The following is a 6,600-nucleotide window of genomic DNA, read 5'->3' on the forward strand; positions in this document are numbered from 1 at the left end:
CCCCCCCCCCCCCACCGCTCATCTCCAATTATATTCTATTTTAATGATTATTTGATTTTATCATTTTTATTATATCCGATTTTACTCTTCAATTTTGTTGGTGGTTGAGAAAATTGATGATTGATTTTTAAAAAATATATATATAATGACGGATCTGTAGGTAAATATTGAATTTTGTGGTGGATTTTTATGATTTTTGTGGAAACGAAAGTGATAGCGTGATTTTGATGGTGAATTTATTAGTAGATGGTGAAATTTGTGGTTGGTGTGGTGAGACAGGAGCTTGCAAAGCTTAAAAAGAAGGTTGTAGCTTAAGAATTTTTAAGTAGTAACAATTTTGAAAGTTGTAATTTTACCTTTAATTTGCGAATAGATTTGTTTACCTGAAGAGAAAACTCTGTTAGTTTTGTTTTAGATTTTCTGGGAAGTTATTTTTTTGTTCTATGATGGCGAACATTTTGTTTCAAAGAATTCTTCCTGAGTTATTTCATATTGTTTTGTTGCATTAGAAAAAAGAAGATTTTTATGAAGAAATATATAGATTTAGTATTAATATGATGGCAATGTTAGTGGTTCCATGGTGGTGTTCATGGAAGAAGAAACAATTGAATGACATGAATAACTTTATTTGAAATCTGACATGGCATCTGATCGATGTGGCAATGAGATGACATTAATGTGGCGCAAGTGAGATACACTTTCGATTGTGAGAGTGGTACTATACATAGCAGGTAGTAAATAAATTCACCATTTAATAGTATAGATGTGTAATAAGTCGTTGTGATAGTTTAATCGTGTAGCTGACTTTTTGAAATAAGTTCAGGGATAAATTTATGCCCTTTACCCAGTAAAATTTGCAAACATTATAAACAATCGTATGTACTGGAAAAGAAAAACAAACAATCACCTGTGACTCTCAAATGAGTGCTATAAGCAACCTCTAAGTTGTCCATCTACAAAGTTTCACACCGCTATGCAAACCAATTATTTTATATCCCTGCAATTTCATCACCAAATAAAGTACCTTAACATAAACCCACAAAATAATCCAACTAATTACTTGTTAAATTCAATTTTTAGACTTATTGTTAAATTCAATTTCCTAAAATTTATGAGTAAGAAAACATTTTTCTTACTTATACGGATTTAGGGAAGAAAAGAGGGTAGGGAAACTAATGAGTATCAAAATATATATGAAGAGACTAATACTGTATACTATAATAATTAAAACACTTGCCAAGATTAGAATGGGATATCCTTCAAAATTTTAATCTTAGATTGGACTGGAAAATAATGTAAGTAAATGACTAATATCATGTTTGGAAAAAATAATAGTAACTCTTTGCTTTTGGTTTTTTAAAAGTGGACATTTATTTTTAGTATACAATACAGAGGTCAATAAAATGATTTATTTTTTAAAATATAAAGATCCATAAAAAATGAAATGAAATGTAGGATGCCTATTATTTATGTACTAGTGAATCTATTCGCGTTTCGCGCGGTGTAAAATATATATATTTAAATTTAGTATACCCTCTTTTTTATGAAAATAAAATAACTTTTAAAAAATTTAAACAATATATATTTGAGTGAATTAGTAAATGTGATTTATTTAAAAGATATATTATGAAATATATAGTGTATGAGGATTTTTATTACGTTTATACTTCTAGTTCCTTTTTTAATTATTTGCTATAGAATCTATATCCATATGAACCATAAATATGTGAATGAACTTATTTCTTTACACCTGCATAAGCATTTTTCTTACAATTTAAAAAAAAATACAAATGGGCTCTACAATACTTGAATTCGGATTATTCGAACTTCAATATAAGTATCAAACAAAAAAAACTCATAAATTACAAAATGAAAAACAAAAAAATGATAATAACGAAGACAAAATTACCAATAAAATATACTAAAAGTATCACTTTTATTTTGCCTATAAAAGGTACTACATCACTCTTCCATAAACAAATTTTATACAAATTATGAACATCGAATTTACTAAATAACATTCGTATGGTAACAAAATGAATGTATTCATCAATATATCCAAGAATTACAAATATTAATATTTTTAATTTTAATTTCTTGTTATATAAATACTACACATAGTATTAATTAGTTTGTGAAGTATAATGTCTTCAAATTTTAGTCAGTAAATCTTTACTACTCCCTCTGTCCCATTTTATGTGGCATCATTTCCTTTTAGGTCAGTCCCAAAAAAAATATCACATTTCCTTATATAGTAAGTATTTAAAGGTACAATTATTTTTTTACCCTTGTTAGTCCCACTTAATCTTAAAAAGAGTACTCCAATACTTTTATTAGGAGAGAGAAAAATGAGTCTATTTTTTGAAGGGCAATTTGATAAACATTTCAAAGTCTTTATTTATTTCTTAAACTCCGTGCCCGATCAAATATTGCCACATAAAATGGGACAGAGGGAGTAATATTTTTTATATGTATTCAATCATATCTTTTATTTATTTTGTTAAATAATGCTATATATAAAGTATGTTTTCTTTTGTATGGATTTTATATAATCTGAAATAAACTAACAAAGGAAATAGAATAAAAAGGAATTAATACAATTAAATTTTCAAATTTGCGGTAGTCCTTTTTTTTCTTTCCTTTATGCCTTTCTTTTTCATTTTAGTTTCTTTTTTCTTTTGCTTAACATATTAATTTGTGCTTTCCTTAATTACAACTTGAATCTCAAAATTTTACTCTAAAAACTGAAGCCATTTTCTTTCTTTTTCTCCTAATAATGAATTAAAATTAAATTACCATCTCTCTTTTTGTTTGTCTTTTTAAATAATATCTCCTACTATTTAAATAATTTATTATTGTTCTCTATAAATTTAGGGAGGATATATATATAGAACATATTAAGAATTATATATGGAACAACATATAAATTTCGAAAAACCATATATGGAACATATTAAGAGTTATTTATGGAACAAAATAAATAAATTATTCTTTGTACATCAAACTTTAATTTTGGCAATATTATATATACGGAGCCTTTTTACTTCTTCTTTTATTTGATATCTCTATTTTTCTCATCACTCTATGTATCTTTTCATTTTTCTTTCTCTCCTTCAGTACTCTATATATTTTCTTTTTGTATCTTTCTAATTTTATGTAAAAGTCCTCACTATCAATACTTTCTTAAAATATTATCACTTTGTTGTTATACAAATTCAAAGTATTTCAGTGAAAAAAGGAAGAGAACATAAGAAGAAAATCAACATTCATACAAGAGTTGGGTTGGAAATTTTACCTATCCAATTAATCGTTTGTAGATTTAGGCTAAAACTTCTTCAAAAGTATCAATTCCTGTTTCTTTTCTTCTTCTTGCTTCACTCTCGGATGTCAGTCAAATTTTGAACGCGATGATTGTTTTTGTTAAATAACATGAATGGTATCTTGAAAGGTAATCAATGAAGAGTTGTTCATATAATATGATGTGTTGTTGATCCAACATTTCTACAAAAAACCACAAGACATTAGTAATGTTCATGGTTTGAGATTACAAAATAATCTTGAATTGTGATGGCCTTCTTCCTTAGACTCATTCTTTCTTGTCTATCTATTTCTGCAAATTTATATTACATAAATTTTATATTGATTCATGAAAAATTGAGTTTGTGAATGTATATTGTATTCTGTTTATATAGTTGTCTTCAAATTTTAATGGTGTAAAAATCTTTCAAATTCTACAATTAAGTAATGCAGAATTATGTTGTAACTGAAAGAATTTATTGAAATAAAAATAAAGAGTCTTTTATTATAAATGATAAGGATTAATCTTAACATTGATTTATTTTTTTTTGAAGGTTTTAAATCAATTAAAATAGTTTTGACATTTGCTCACATTAATGTTCTTTCATTATTGTCTTTTTACTGATGAATTAAGAGTGGTCATAAAATCAATTGTGGTTACTATGTAGACTTGATTATATATTTATTGCATTAGTCTTTTATTAATCTATTTAATTGGTAAATTATGTATAAAAATGAAATTAAAATCTATATCTATATATATATATATATATATATATAAAGGAGAAACGTAGAGAAGGTGATGTGGCACATCTCTATGGACTCCATTACCATTTATCTTTTTTCTCCTTTTTTTGGCTTTATTTTAGAATTTAAATGAATTATTTTATTGTAAAATTAAATTTATTTATTTATTACAAATAACTATTTTATTTAAGGAGGAACATTTACAACAAAGACTCTTCACATGCCAATTTATAATTAGTAAATATTCATAACTCACACCTCTTTAATTTCTACTCTTAATAAAAAAATCTTCTTCTTTTCTTTTTTTTCCTTCTTCCAATGATAAATTATAAAATGATACTATTTTTTAATATTTTAAATATATTTCTCTTTATTATTAAATCATTTACATCAATATATGTTTATGTAGATTTCAAAACTAGATATAGACAAAGTAATGTGCTACCCTCTCTAACTTAGGATACCATTTATCTTTTTCCTCTTTTTTTGTGTTTTATCTTCATTATTTTTATTAATCAATTTATTTAATAATTAAAATTTTATCATATTATTGCATCTAATTATATCCCATGAGTTACACAAAAATATATACCTATTTATATTCTCTACTTAAATAAATAATAACATGTCTCATCAACTTCTTTTCCCTAATTTTTAATGCTTAACCAATCTATAAATAGCAATTAAATATAGAAATGCTAGATGCTCATTTCTATTTTCTCCCATTTCATTTTTATCTTAGTTGAAAATTTTGTTGGATTTCAATGAAATTATTGTCTTTTGATTCTTCATTTTAATTTTTGTTGGTTCTCTTTTTTATTTATTAGATATGTTAATCAACTAAATTTTGTTTGATTGATTTTCAGTAACACTTGAGTGTGTAGGAAGGAAGTAATTGTGGTATTCAATTTCACCAAATCACTAAAGCATTTGAGGTAAGTTTTTTATTTTATCACCAACTTATAGTGATTGAAGAAATATTTTGTGTCTTTCATTCTGTCATTTTTTATAGTGAATTAGAATGAGAAAAAAAATGAGATTTGATTAATTTTTCTAGAATTAAAATAACAATTAAATATTAAACCAATTTATTAGTTAAGAATTTTATTTATAACATAGGGATAAAAGCAAAATAATATAAGAATTATATTATTAGAATAGAACGTATATGAATCTTCCTTCTTGATGTATGTAGAGTTCAATACAAAAAGATATTTTTCTTTTTTTTAAAATCAATTTCTATGGTGTGAATATATTTTGCTAATTCTTTTTTTATATATTTATTTGTATTGTATTATTTGTTAGTAAGAAAAAAAAATAGTGAAATACTACCTCTCTATGGCTTAGAAAAATATTTTTCCCTTAAATTTTTATACCATTTTATTTTTTAACATTTATGTGATATTATTTTTAAAAATCTAAAGTCATCATCTTTTCACATTCTTTATCCCACCACTTATATTAACATACATACATAGCTAACATCCCTCAACTACTATTTATTATTTCTCTCCTTATTTTTCCTTTTACAATCCTTCTTTCTACCTTCTCAACGTCATATGTATTTGTACTTTAAAAGTTCTAGCCTTTATCAATTATTTATATGTTGATTTATAGATTTGCCTCTACAGTCCTATTTACTCTATGATTAATGAATTTTGATTTTTTTTAATGTATATTTAATTCCTTTTCAGTTGAAAATACTGAAAATTATAGTTTCAATTATTATTATTTATACTTAATTTATTTTCTACTTTTCATTTTCATTGATTTCATATTGAATGGTTATGCTTTTGAACTATATCTGAAGCCTTTTTTCAATTGCTTGAATTATGTTTAGTGAGTAAAAAATTTATGATGTTTTCTTTCTTCTTTTTTTAGTTTCATTATTTTTTATTGTATTTTTCTTGTGTCGTGCTGGTTGATTAATATGTGTATTTGTGTACTTGAATTACTTTATTTATGAGATTATTGTTAAGTTGAATTGACATTTGTTGTAGTAATTATTATCTATAGAACGTTTGAAGCCTATCAACTTCAAAAAGTCATCCAACCAAAGCTAAACCTTACTTCAAAGACAAAGAAAAGGAACAACTTATTAATTATGTCATTTTTATTTATGTTAATTCGTCAACTTATTAGAGTGTTCCACTTCCGAAGCTCAGAGTTCAAAGTGGCAACAAAATGAATAGTAGGGAAAAGCTCAACTTTGTATGTACGGCTACATAGCAAGCACCAAAGAAAGAATTTGAACAACGTGGAGACTAATATAGGGGAATATAAGAGAAGAAGAAGCACTAAACCCGCTCATGCATAGCCTCAACAACTAACTGAGTAGGAAGGATGACCATGTTTTTTGTGCACATAGCACCAACATTTATTTGATTCCACAAAATTGAAGAAGAATTTAATTATGTATACAAATGATACACTTCCAGATTGCTCAATCAAGTGATATCCATCAAGTATTCAATTTTGCTGACAAAGCCATCATATGCAAACAACCAAATATATTAATAATAGAAGTTGTCTAAGAGGGGGGGGGGGGGGGGGGGG

The sequence above is a fragment of the Solanum stenotomum genome, chromosome 2, assembly GCF_019186545.1.
Source record: "Solanum stenotomum isolate F172 chromosome 2, ASM1918654v1, whole genome shotgun sequence".
Classification (NCBI taxonomy): Eukaryota; Viridiplantae; Streptophyta; class Magnoliopsida; order Solanales; family Solanaceae; genus Solanum; species Solanum stenotomum.